The sequence below is a fragment of the Oncorhynchus mykiss genome, chromosome 3, assembly GCF_057628025.1.
Source record: "Oncorhynchus mykiss isolate SJ-2025 chromosome 3, ASM5762802v1, whole genome shotgun sequence".
Lineage (NCBI taxonomy): Eukaryota > Metazoa > Chordata > Actinopteri > Salmoniformes > Salmonidae > Oncorhynchus > Oncorhynchus mykiss.
The window spans coordinates 8777501-8791888 of record NC_143024.1 but is presented as its reverse complement, the minus strand read 5'-3'; the positions used below and the strand labels follow the sequence as shown (position 1 = coordinate 8791888).

General features: G+C 45.4%; 1 protein-coding gene across 15 annotated transcripts in view; it reads left to right on the top strand.

The window, feature by feature from the left end:
• LOC149984304 (protein MTSS 1-like) overlaps positions 1–14388 on the top strand; it is a 122468-nt gene that overhangs the window by 10402 nt on the left and 97678 nt on the right. The window lies entirely within an intron of this gene.

Below are 14388 nucleotides of genomic sequence, written 5' to 3'. Positions count from 1 at the left end.
GCCCACTACAACATGTGGTAATTATTAGACTATAGTTAGCCCACTACAGCATGTGGTAATTATTAGACTATAGTTAGCCCACTACAATATGTGGTAATTATTAGACTATAGTTAGCCCACTACAACATGTGGTAATTATTAGACTATAGTTAGCCCACTACAGCATGTGGTAATTATTAGACTATAGTTAGCCCACTACAGCATGTGGTAATTATTAGACTATAGTTAGCCCACTACAATATGTGGTAATTATTAGACTATAGTTAGCCCACTACAACATGTGGTAATTATTAGACTATAGTTAGCCCACTACAACATGTGGTAATTATTAGACTATAGTTAGCCCACTGCACTACAACGTGGTCATTTTCGTCTTGTTCCCATTCCCTATTGGTCCAGGGGTCATTCTGTTTTAAAACCCTGGGAGTTCCACCACTTTAGCCAAGCACCTGAGCTCACTGGCTGACAGGGGAAGGGGCATAACCCCATAACCCCTGGTCTTCAGAGGGCTTTTGCCTTTGTGTTGAATGGGGTGGGGGGGGGGGGTAGTTGGCTGTGGAATGTTTCAGGTCCTCAGAGTAAAGATTATAGAAAGACTAGTGTTAACCTATCAGCATCCTACCACACAGTGATTCTTGACTCCTTGCAGTACTATGGCTAATGGTTTCTTGAGCAGCCTGCTTGAATGATTTGGGCCCCGGCCCTGTCTGCTGGTGCAGTGGCGGCCATGTTGTTTTAAGGGGGTTGAACAGGGGTGGGGAATATGAAGGGATCAGGTGGTTGATCCTGTGGATAGTAAATCCCTCAGGCTGCTGTTTGAAGCCGTGACACCGCCCTCTCTCTGCCCACACGGCCCTCTCCACCCTGCCTACCACTGATCACACACACACACACACACACACACACACACACACACACACACACACACACACACACACACACACACACACCACATCTGGCATCAGTAGGCTACACTTCCTCACACAGGGAACTAGTGATGGGGGAAGATAATCGATACAGCTACATGTCTGGATAAACATTTTTACGATACATTGTATCGTTTTGATAATATCGCACTATTATTTTTGTGCTAGTTGTCTGTACCTGCACCAAAACTACAGTATTTATCCTTCATAGCTAGTTGTCTGTACCTGCACCAAAACTACAGTATTTATCCTTCATAGCTAGTTGTCTGTACCTGCACCAAAACTCCAGTATTTATCCTTCATAGCTAGTTGTCTGTACCTGCACCAAAACTCCAGTATTTATCCTTCATAGCTAGTTGTCTGTATCTGCACCAAAACTACAGTATTTATCCTTCATAGCTAGTTGTCTGTACCTGCACCAAAACTCCAGTATTTACCCTTCATAGCTAGTTGTCTGTACCTGCACCAAAACACCAGTATTTATCCTTCATAGCTAGTTGTCTGTACCTGCACCAAAACTCCAGTATTTATCCTTCATAGCTAGTTGTCTGTACCTGCACCAAAACTCCAGTATTTATCCTCCATAGCTAGTTGTCTGTACCTGCACCAAAACTCCAGTATTTATCCTTCATAGCTAGTTGTCTGTACCTGCACCAAAACTCCAGTATTTATCCTTTATAGCTAGTTGTCTGTACCTGCACCAAAACTCCAGTATTTATCCTTCATAGCTAGTTGTCTGTACCTGCACCAAAACTCCAGTATTTATCCTTCATAGCTTGTTGTCTGTACCTGCACCAAAACTCCAGTATTTATCCTTCATAGCTAGTTGTCTGTACCTGCACCAAAACTACAGTATTTATCCTTCATAGCTAGTTGTCTGTACCTGCACCAAAACTCCAGTATTTATCCTTCATAGCTAGTTGTCTGTACCTGCACCAAAACTACAGTATTTATCCTTCATAGCTAGTTGTCTGTACCTGCACCAAAACTACAGTATTTATCCTTCATAGCTTGTTGTCTGTACCTGCACCAAAACTCCAGTATTTATCCTTCATAGCTTGTTGTCTGTACCTGCACCAAAACTACAGTATTTATCCTTCATAGCTAGTTCTCCATCTTCTTTTTAAACTGGGAGACAAATTGTTTATTTCTATGACTGATCATAACTTGTTTTCTCGTGGCTCTATCTTGTCCCTCTGCAGCAGATGTATTGTTGAGCAAAATGTTTTTGGAATAAAATCTAATGGCAATAAAATCACAGTATTGAATCGCAATACATATTCGAGAATCGTGAGAATCGTAATACATATTGTATTTGCAACTAAGTATCGTGATAATATCGTATAGAACCCACCCTACCAGCTTCAGGGTGTGTGTGCTTGTGCGTGTGTATAAGTATGTGTAAGTGTGTAGAAAGAGTTGCTGGATGTAGAAGGAGTTGCTGGCTGTAGAAGGAGTTGCTGGCTGTAGAAGGAGTTGCTGGCTGTAGAAAGAGCTGCTGGCTGTAGAAGGAGTTGCTGGCTGTAGAAAGAGCTGCTGGCTGTAGAAGGAGTTGCTGGCTGTAGAAGGAGTTGCTGGCTGTAGAAGGAGTTGCTGGCTGTAGAAAGAGCTGCTGGCTGTAGAAGGAGTTGCTGGCTGTAGAAGGAGTTGCTGGCTGTAGAAGGAGTTGCTGGCTGTATAAAGAGTTGCTGGCTGTATAAAGAGTTGCTGGCTGTATAAAGAGTTGCTGGCTGTATAAAGAGTTGCTGGCTGTATAAAGAGTTGCTGGCTGTAGAAAGAGTTGCTGGCTGTAGAAAGAGTTGCTGGCTGTAGAAAGAGTTGCTGGCTGTAGAAAGAGTTGCTGGCTGTAGAAAGAGTTGCTGGCTGTAGAAAGAGTTGCTGGCTGTATAAAGAGATGCTGGCTGTAGAAAGAGATGCTGGCTGTAGAAAGAGTTGCTGGCTGTAGAAAGAGTTGCTGGCTGTAGAAAGAGTTGCTGGCTGTATAAAGAGATGCTGGCTGTAGAAAGAGATGCTGGCTGTAGAAAATCCATTCTCATCCCGGCAGGCTGACACTTCCAGCTGTACACAGGGCTATTAATAGGACCTCAGCGACACACACATTCGTCAGGCACCGTAGGAACAGCACACACACACACACACACACATACATACATACAAGTATTTTCCTGTAGCCACTCCGGCTGGTTTAAGGACAGAAGCAGTACTAGAGTTTTATGATGACTGATGATGCAGGAGTATCAGAGCAGAGGAGCCCCAGTCAGAGAGATAACACTAGGTTATAGTAGTAGAGTCAGAGAGGTATCACTAGGTTATAGTAGGTAGAGTCAGAGAGGTAACACTAGGTTATAGTAGTAGAGTCAGAGAGATAACACTAGGTTATAGTAGTAGAGTCAGAGAGGTATCACAAGGTTATAGTAGTAGAGTCAGAGAGGTATCACTAGGTTATAGTAGTAGAGTCAGAGGTAACACTAGGTTATAGTAGTAGAGTCAGAGAGATAACACTAGGTTATAATAGTAGAGTCAGAGGTATCACTAGGTTATAGTAGGTAGAGTCAGAGAGGTAACACTAGGTTATAGTAGTAGAGTCAGAGGTATCACTAGGTTATAGTAGTAGAGTCAGAGAGGTAACACTAGGTTATAGTAGTAGAGTCAGAGAGGTATCACTAGGTTATAGTAGTAGAGTCAGAGAGGTAACACTAGGTTATAGTAGTAGAGTCAGAGAGGTAACACTAGGTTATAGTAGTAGAGTCAGAGAGGTAACACTAGGTTATAGTAGTAGAGTCAGAGAGGTAACACTAGGTTATAGTAGTAGAGTCAGAGAGGTATCACTAGGTTATAGTAGTAGTCAGAGAGGTATCACTAGGTTATAGTAGTAGAGTCAGAGAGGTATCACTAGGTTATAGTAGTAGTCAGAGAGGTATCACTAGGTTATAGTAGTAGAGTCAGAGGTATCACTAGGTTATAGTAGTAGAGTCAGAGAGGTATCACTAGGTTATAGTAGTAGTCAGAGAGGTAACACTAGGTTATAGTAGTAGAGTCAGAGAGGTAACACTAGGTTATAGTAGTAGTCAGAGAGGTATCACTAGGTTATAGTAGTAGTCAGAGAGGTAACACTAGGTTATAGTAGTAGAGTCAGAGAGGTAACACTAGGTTATAGTAGTAGAGTCAGAGAGGTATCACTAGGTTATAGTAGTAGAGTCAGAGAGGTAACACTAGGTTATAGTAGTAGTCAGAGAGGTATCACTAGGTTATAGTAGTAGAGTCAGAGAGGTAACACTAGGTTATAGTAGTAGAGTCAGAGAGGTAACACTAGGTTATAGTAGTAGAGTCAGAGGTGTAACACTAGATTATAGTAGTAGTCAGAGAGGTATCACTAGGTTATAGTAGTAGAGTCAGAGGTGTAACACTAGATTATAGTAGTAGTCAGAGAGGTAACACTAGGTTATAGTAGTAGTCAGAGAGGTAACACTAGGTTATAGTAGTAGAGTCAGAGAGGTAACACTAGGTTATAGTAGTAGAGTCAGAGAGGTAACACTAGGTTATAGTAGTAGAGTCAGAGAGGTAACACTAGGTTATAGTAGTAGTCAGAGAGGTATCACTAGGTTATAGTAGTAGAGTCAGAGAGGTAACACTAGGTTATAGTAGTAGAGTCAGAGAGGTATCACTAGGTTATAGTAGTAGAGTCAGAGAGGTATCACTAGGTTATAGTAGTAGTCAGAGAGGTATCACTAGGTTATAGTAGTAGAGTCAGTTAGAGAGTGTAGTACGAGCTGTCTCCATGGCAACTATCAGTATTTAGGAAGGTTAGGCCCTCCAGGTCTGATTAGTAGGACATAGACTGTATGTACTGTATAACCCCAGTGTTATGCACACCACCCTGCAGCATACCACCCTGCAGCATACCACCCTGCATACCACCCTGCAGCATACCACCCTGCATACCACCACCCTGCAGCATACCACCCAGCAGCATACCACCCTGCAGCATACCACCCTGCAGCATACCACCCTGCAGCATACCACCCTGCATACCACCACCCTGCAGCATACCACCCTGCATACCACCACCCTGCAGTATACCACCCTGCATACCACCACCCTGCAGCATACCACCCTGCATACCACCACCCTGCAGTATACCACCCAGCAGCATACCACCCTGCAGCATACCACCCTGCATACCACCCTGCAGCATACCACCCTGCATACCACCACCCTGCAGCATACCACCCTGCAGCATACCACCCTGCAGCATACCACCCTGCATACCACCCTGCATACCACCACCCTGCAGCATACCACCCTGCAGCATACCACCCTGCAGCATACCACCCTGCAGCATACCACCCTGCAGCATACCACCCTGCATACCACCACCCTGCAGCATACCACCCTGCAGCATACCACCCTGCAGCATACCACCCTGCAGCATACCACCCTGCAGCATACCACCCTGCATACCACCACCCTGCAGCATACCACCCTGCAGTATACCACCCTGCAGCATACCACCCTGCAGCATACCACCCTGCAGCATACCACCCTGCAGCATACCACCCTGCAGCATACCACCCTGCATACCACCACCCTGCAGCATACCACCCTGCAGCATACCACCCTGCAGCATACCACCCTGCATACCACCACCCTGCAGCATACCACCCTGCAGCACACCACCCTGCAGCACACCACCCTGCAGCATACCACCCTGCAGCATACCACCCTGCAGCATACCACCCTGCAGCATACCACCCTGCAGCATACCACCCTGCAGCATACCACCCTGCAGTATACCACCCTGCATACCACCCTGCATACCACTGCTGGCTTGCTTCTGAAGCTAAGCAGGGTTGGTCCTGGTCAGTCCCTGGATGGGAGACCAGATGCTGCTGGAAGTGGTGTTGGAGGGTCAGTAGGAGGCACTCTTTCTTCTGGTCTAAAAAAAATTCCCAATGCAGGGTGCCGTCTTTCGGATGGGACGTTAAACGGGTGTCCTGACTCTCTGAGGTCATTAAAGATCCCATGGCACTTATCGTAAGAGTAGGGGTGTTAACCCCGGTGTCCTGGCTAAATTCCCAATCTGACCCTCAAACCATCACGGTCACCTAATAACCCCCAGTTTACAATTGGCTCATTCATCCCCCTCCTCTCCCCTGTAACTATTCCCCAGGTCGTTGCTGTAAATGAGAACGTGTTCTCAGTCAACTTACCTGGTAAAATAACGGATAAATATATATATATTTTTTAAATACACTCTTAACTACAACAGTATACCCATAACAATACCCTGTAAATCAGAGAAGGAAGTGAGTTTCCCGGTGTCGTTATAACCTGTACATACCGGCTTTACACTCATCAAAGGCTTTCAATAGCGTTGTTTCGCCTCACAGGATTTTTGGCACAAATTAAAGACATCAATAAAGTTTTTTCATATTTTTTTTTTTTTTTATGATCTTATCATTTCATCTATTTCCTCCCAGACTTGGACTGGTGACAGACGACTGCAGATGAGATACAGTCTTCATGTTGTGGGCTTGCAGTACGTCAATATTAGTCCCATATTGATGTTCGTTCAGATTTTACAAGATACTTTATTGAGACAGGAATGTGACCTCATAAACTCATATAACAATACAGTTTAATATGAAATGAGTGGTAGAGGGTGTTGAGGTTAGATATAGAGTATATAGGCCTACATCTGTTATCATCTTATTTGGAGAGGTTTAAACTACAGGAAGTACATTGTTGTCAACATTTTTATTTCCCCAATAATGTAAAGTCGACACAGCTTTCCGACTCAGAGCCTCCTGAAGTAATAAGAATGTCAATTAAACAAAGAACAACCGTTTGCATTCAAGTATTACTGTGTTTAATGTGCCAAGGTTTATTGTAGTCACCTTTCATGGATAGATGGGTACAGTAACACTCCGGCTTTGATTGGATCAGTCAGAGGGTTTACCTGAGGACAGGTCTTCTGTTCTGTTGTCTTCTGTTCTGTTCTCTTCTGTTCTGTTGTGTTCTGTTGTGTTCTGTTCTGTTCTCTTCTGTTCTGTTGTGTTCTGTTCTGTTCTCTTCTGTTCTGTTCTCTTCTGTTGTGTTCTGATCTGTCCTGTTCTCTTCTGTTCTGTTGTGTTCTGTTCTGTTCTCTTCTGTTCTGTTGTGTTCTGTTCTCTTCTGTTCTGTTGTGTTGTGTTCTGTTCTGTTCTCTTCTGTTCTGTTCTGTTCTGTTCTCTTCTGTTCTGTTGTGTTCTGTTCTCTTCTGATCTGTCCTGTTCTGTTCTGTTCTCTTCTGTTCTGTTGTTCTGTTCAGGCTTACGTATAAGTACAAGGGGTTGTTTAGTAGTCTGAAAAAGACATTCAAGTGTAGTTTACTTTTCTCTTAACTGGCTCCTCTTTAAAGGGAGTGTTTATCTCTCTTTACCACTGCAAGGGTTTGTGTTGTTTCCCAAAGCAATATTCTAGCTTTTACTCCCACCTTTAAGACTCACGATGTTTTCCAAACCCACACTGTTTTCACAGCTTCATAGCATGAGCAAAGATGAGTCACATCCTGTCAACAGAAAGTTGAAACCCTGTCACATGGTAGAGGAGATGGACTGTCTAGTTGAAACCCTGTCACATGGTAGAGGAGATGGACTGTCTAGTTGAAACCCTGTCACATGATAGAGGAGGTGGACTGTCTAGTTGAAACCCTGTCACATGGTAGAGGAGGTGGACTGTCTAGTTGAAACCCTGTCACATGGTAGAGGAGGTGGACTGTCTAGTTGAAACCCTGTCACATGGTAGAGGAGGTGGACTGTCTAGTTGAAACCCTGTCACATGGTAGAGGAGGTGGACTGTCTAGTTGAAACCCTGTCACATGGTAGAGGAGGTGGACTGTCTAGTTGAAACCCTGTCACATGGTACAGCAGATGGACTGTCTAGTTGAAACCCTGTCACATGGTAGAGGATGTGGACTGTCTAGTTGAAACCCTGTCACATGGTAGAGGAGGTGGACTGTCTAGTTGAAACCCTGTCACATGGTAGAGGAGGTGGACTGTCTAGTTGAAACCCTGTCACTTGGTAGAGGAGATGGACTGTCTAGTTGAAACCCTGTCACTTGGTAGAGGAGATGGACTGTCTAGTTGAAACCCTGTCACATGGTAGAGGAGGTGGACTGTCTAGTTGAAACCCTGTCACATGGTAGAGGAGATGGACTGTCTAGTTGAAACCCTGTCACATGGTAGAGGAGGTGGACTGTCTAGTTGAAACCCTGTCACATGGTAGAGGAGGTGGACTGTCTAGTTGAAACCCTGTCACATGGTAGAGGAGGCGGACTGTCTAGTTGAAACCCTGTCACATGGTAGAGGAGGTGGACTGTCTAGTTGATCTAGTTGAAACCCTGTCACATGGTAGAGGAGGTGTACTGTCTAGTTGAAACCCTGTCACATGGTAGAGGAGATGGACTGTCTAGTTGAAACCCTGTCACATGGTAGAGGAGGTGGACTGTCTAGTTGAAACCCTGTCACATGGTAGAGGAGGTGGACTGTCTAGTTGAAACCCTGTCACATGGTAGAGGAGGTGGACTGTCTAGTTGAAACCCTGTCACATGGTAGAGGAGGTGGACTGTCTAGTTGAAACCCTGGCCACATGGTAGAGGAGGTGGACTGTCTAGTTGATCTAGTTGATACCCTGTCACGTAGTAGAGGAGGTGGACTGTCTAGTTGAAACCCTGTCACATGGTAGAGGAGGTGGACTGTCTAGTTGAAACCCTGTCACATGGTAGAGGAGATGGACTGTCTAGTTGAAACCCTGTCACATGGTAGAGGAGGTGGACTGTCTAGTTGAAACCCTGGCCACATGGTAGAGGAGGTGGACTGCCTAGTTGAAACCCTGGCCACATGGTAGAGGAGGTGGACTGTCTAGTTGATCTAGTTGATACCCTGTCACATGGTAGAGGAGATGGACTGTCTAGTTGAAACCCTGTCACATGGTAGAGGAGATGGACTGTCTAGTTGAAACCCTGTCACATGGTAGAGGAGATGGACTGTCTAGTTGAAACCCTGTCACATGGTAGAGGAGGTGGACTGTCTAGTTGAAACCCTGTCACATGGTGGAGGAGATGGACTGTCTAGTTGAAACCCTGTCACATGGCAAAGGAGGTGGACTGTCTAGTTGAAACCCTGTCACATGGTAGAGGAGATGGACTGTCTAGTTGAAACCCTGTCACATGGTAGAGGAGGTGGACTGTCTAGTTGAAACCCTGTCACATGGTAGAGGAGGTGGACTGTCTAGTTGAAACCCTGTCACATGGTAGAGGAGGCGGACTGTCTAGTTGAAACCCTGTCACATGGTAGAGGAGGTGGACTGTCTAGTTGATCTAGTTGAAACCCTGTCACATGGTAGAGGAGGTGTACTGTCTAGTTGAAACCCTGTCACATGGTAGAGGAGATGGACTGTCTAGTTGAAACCCTGTCACATGGTAGAGGAGGTGGACTGTCTAGTTGAAACCCTGTCACATGGTAGAGGAGATGGACTGTCTAGTTGAAACCCTGTCACATGGTAGAGGAGATGGACTGTCTAGTTGAAACCCTGTCACATGGTAGAGGAGATGGACTGTCTAGTTGAAACCCTGTCACATGGTAGAGGAGATGGACTGTCTAGTTGAAACCCTGTCACATGGTAGAGGAGGTGGACTGTCTAGTTGAAACCCTGTCACATGGTAGAGGAGGTGGACTGTCAATTTGAAACCCTGTCACATGGTAGAGGAGGTGGACTGTCTAGTTGAAACCCTGTCACATGGTAGAGGAGGTGGACTGTCAATTTGAAACCCTGTCACATGGTAGAGGAGGTGGACTGTCTAGTTGAAACCCTGTCACATGGTAGAGGAGGTGGACTGTATGTTGAATGATGAAATAAGAGGCTCTGCGACGGCAGGAGTGGAACTCTTCTGTTTGCCTTGGCCGTGTCAGCTGCTGTGTGTGAGTCACAGTTTTATAATGTTAGTAGAATCCTCTGCTGTTTGTGTTTCTTCACCTTCATCCAGTCACTCACCACCTTGATATCCAGCCAGGGTTTTCACTCTCTCTCCTGTTCTCCAAGTCCATCAGCCTTTTCAACTCTCCCACTTTACCTTAGTTAGAAGAGTTCTGGGCTGTTTCCCTTGAATGAGATGGTTTACAATCAATTTGTTAACTGTTAAATTGGATGTTCACAGATGTGATTTAAAGGACGACACTTGTTAACACTTCCGTTGTGTAAATCCAGGAGTGGACATTTGACATTTGAAAATATATATTTTATATTTATATAAAATAATATTTCACATTATATTTATTTATATTTTATAAATATACCTTTGTGTAAGACACTTAACTTTTTGTCATTTTTCTAACAACATTATTTAACTTCAGTTGCTTTTGCCTAATACAGTTGCTAAAGAGGAATTTGATTTTCTTGAATAGTTTTAGTATCTATAAAGTACTCTACTGAACTCTATCCCTTTTAGTATCTATAATGTACTCTACTGAACTATATCCCTTTAGTATCTATAAAGTAGTCTACTGAACTCTATCCCTTTAGTATAGATAAAGTACTCTACTGAACTTTATCCCCTTTCTCAAAGAAAAAACAAACAGAAGCCTCTGGGATATGGACAGAGTAGAGAGCACATCTCCTGGAGATCATGGAGAGAGGCATGCTGGAAAAGGGTTCTGAGAGGCTGATCTTTCCTCTGGGTAGGGTTCTGAGAGGCTGATCCCTCCTCTGGGTAGGGTTCTGAGAGGCTGATCCCTCCTCTGGGTAGGGTTCTGAGAGGCTGATCTCTCCTCTCGGTAGGGTTCTGAGAGGCTGATCTCTCCTCTCGGTAGGGTTCTGAGAGGCTGATCTCTCCTCTCGGTACGGTTCTGAGAGGCTGATCCCTCCTCTGGGTAGGGTTCTGAGAGGCTGATCTCTCCTCTCGGTAGGGTTCTGAGAGGCTGATCTCTCCTCTCGGTAGGGTTCTGAGAGGCTGATCTCTCCTCTCGGTACGGTTCTGAGACGCTGATCTCTCCTCTGGGTAGGGTTCTGAGACGCTGATCTCTCCTCTCGGTAGGGTTCTGAGAGGCTGATCTCCCCTCTCGGTAGGGTTCTGAGATGCTGATCTCCCCTCTCGGTAGGGTTCTGAGATGCTGATCCCTCCTGTGGGTAGGGTTCTGAGAGGCTGATCTCTCCTCTGGGTAGGGTTCTGAGAGGCTGATCTCTCCTCTGGGTAAGGTTCTGAGACGCTGATCCCTCTGGGTAGGGTTCTGAGAGGCTGATCTCTCCTCTCGGTAGGGTTCTGAGAGGCTGATCTCTCCTCTGGGTAGGGTTCTGAGAGGCTGATCCCTCCTCTCGGTAGGGTTCTGAGATGCTGATCTCTCCTCTGGGCAGGGTTCTGAGACGCTGATCTCTCCTCTGGGTAGGGTTCTGAGATGCTGATCTCTCCTCTGGGTAGGGTTCTGAGAGGCTGATCTCTCCTCTGGGTAGGGTTCTGAGAGGCTGATCTCTCCTCTGGGTAGGGTTCTGAGAGGCTGATCTCTCCTCTGGGTAGGGTTCTGAGAGGTTGATCTCTCCTCTGGGTAGGGTTCTGAGAGGCTGATCTCTCCTCTGGGTAGGGTTCTGAGAGGCTGATCTCTCCTCTGGGTAGGGTTCTGAGAGGCTGATCTCTCCTCTGGGTAGGGTTCTGAGAGGCTGATCTCTCCTCTGGGTAGGGTTCTGAGAGGCTGATCTCTCCTCTCGGTAGGGTTCTGAGAGGCTGATCTCTCCTCTTGGTAGGGTTCTGAGAGGCTGATCTCTCCTCTGGGTAGGGTTCTGAGAGGCTGATCCCTCCTCTGGGTAGGGTTTTGAGAAGCTGATCTCTCCTCTCGGTAGGGTTCTGAGAGGCTGATCCCTCCTCTGGGTAGGGTTCTGAGAGGCTGATCCCTCCTCTGGGTAAGGTTCTGAGAAGCTGATCTCTCCTCTGGGTAGGGTTCTGAGAGGCTGATCTCTCCTCTCGGTAAGGTTCTGAGAAGCTGATCCATTTTTCCATTAATATAGATAGAGCTAGTGATTGCTGCTCTTTCAGACCATATTTTCCCTGACTATAGAATGGTTCCCTGTAGGAAGAGGCTCAATAGACTGCAGGCTGTATAAATAGCCGCCTCTGACTTTTGTATGTGTCATGTCATTGTATGTGAATCCAGAGCTTCAGAGCATTGAGGCTACTGTACTGTGCTAAACGATAACAGTGAGGCCTTTTGTGAGCGTGCCCAGTTCAGTCTATTCACTCCTCCCTTAATTAATGCCAATTGAGGGAGTTCATCTGGCTGTGGTGGCCTGGGCCCGCCCGACGAGCAGGACAGGGATAAAGTCATGGGCTTTGAAGTGGAGAGAGAGAGAGAGAGAGGCAGAGAAAGAGGGAGACAGAGGAAAGAAAGGGAGACAGAGAGAGGGGGTGGGAGAGGAAGAGAGAGATAGGGGACTGAGAGAGAGAGGGGGGGGGGCAGAAGGGGAGAGGGAGAGGGAGGGAAGAGCACTAGGAGGCAGAGTTTGAGACCCTATTTAGATGGGCCGAGGCAGAGGCCCGTTAGAACATGCAGCCCTTAATGATGCCATTGGCCCTGTTCCATCCCCTGCCAGCTATCCACCTAGCCAGCCTTCACTAGCACTCTGATCCAGCCAGCTAGGTCTCTAATGTAGTCTGAGGCCAGGGCTCTGGGGAGAGAGGAACGAGGCTGAGGCCAGGCCAGGTCTCTGAGGAGAGAGAAACGAGGCCACTGCAGCATCCCACAGCTACTGCTTACCACACCCTGAAGCCGTGATAGTCTGCCGACTCGTTGAAGTAGAACTGTTGATCCAGTTGGAGGTTAGTGATGACTGTTCTGATGTCCAGGAGATGTTTTCAGTCATAGTAAATTATGCCTGAGACATTGTGCTGACAATGAAACACAGCAGAGCACTTGGATTTACTGTCACAAGTCCTCCCACCCATTCAATTTAGTTCAATTCACTTTATTAGCCTGTAATTTCACTGAATATTTAAATTAGTTCAGTTCAATTCACTTTATTAGCCTGTAATTTCACTGAATATTTAAATTAGTTCAGTTCAATTCACTTTATTAGCCTGTAATTTCGTAGATTATCTTAATTGGTTCAGTTCAATTCACTTTATTAGCCTGTAATTTCACTGAATATTTAAATTAGTTCAGTTCAATTCACTTTATTAGCCTGTAATTTCACTGAATATTTAAATTAGTTCAGTTCAATTCACTTTATTAGCCTGTAATTTCGTAGATTATCTTAATTGGTTCAGTTCAATTCACTTTATTAGCCTGTAATTTCACTGAATATTTAAATTAGTTCAGTTCAATTCACTTTATTAGCCTGTAATTTCGAAGATTATCTTAATTGGTTCAGTTCAATTCACTTTATTAGCCTGTAATTTCACTGAATATTTAAATTAGTTCAGTTCAATTCCCTTTATTATCTTTGTAATCCTTAATGTTGTTGTCGTGAAATCCTCCCCTCAGTAAATACGCAGGTCTACATAATGACGTTTGTGAGTTTTAAATAACCGTGTTGTACTGTGTGTTGCGTTGACAAGAGGCCATGCAGGACCCAAGACAAATATCTGTGTGATTATCACCGTGCCTCAGTAGTTCTGTATGAGTCTGGACACGTCTGTCTCTCTCAGACCTGCCTGCTGCTGTTATATATCTGACTGGCTGGCTGGCTGGCTGACTGGCTGGATGGATGGATGGCTGGCTGGCTGGCTGGCTGGCTGGCTGGCTGGCTGTGGCTGGCTGGCTGGCTGGCTGGCTGGCTAGCTGGCTGGCTGACTGACTGACTGACTGGCTGGCTGGCTGACTGGAGGAACCTGCATCTTTCCACCCTGTCTCTGAAAATGATCCATCAGTATTAGTGAATCTGCGGATGTGGAGGTTGTTGTGTTTTATAACATGATTCAGCTGCTCCTCTCTCACCTCAGATGTATTGAACCCACTACACGGTCTTTGCTTTGCAGCATCACTATTTGCCTTCTCACTTTATCTCTGTAACTCAAATGCAATGCAAGATAAATTCTCGTCTTCAGTGTACGACCGCAGCTACTGGCCAAGCTGACGTGAAATGTGTTTAATCCTGTGTTAAAGGCCCAGTACAGTCAAAAACTTGATTTTGCTGTGTTGTCTGTATATATATATATATATTTATTGGCATTCATAAACTTCTCTTAAAACTTTATGAATGCCATTTTTCCACACTATGAGGTTGGAATAATACTGTGCAATAATGAAAATGATTATAATGTCATTTTAGTATAAGAGCTGTTTGAAAAGGCTGCATGAGATTTCAGACTGTTTTGGTGGGATGGAGCTTGGGAGTTTCAACAGGTGGTAAATTAGAGGGGGAGGCAGGTAGCCTAGTGGTTAGAGGGGGGAGGCAGGTAGCCTAGTGGTTAGAGGGGGGAGGCAGGTAGCCTAGTGGT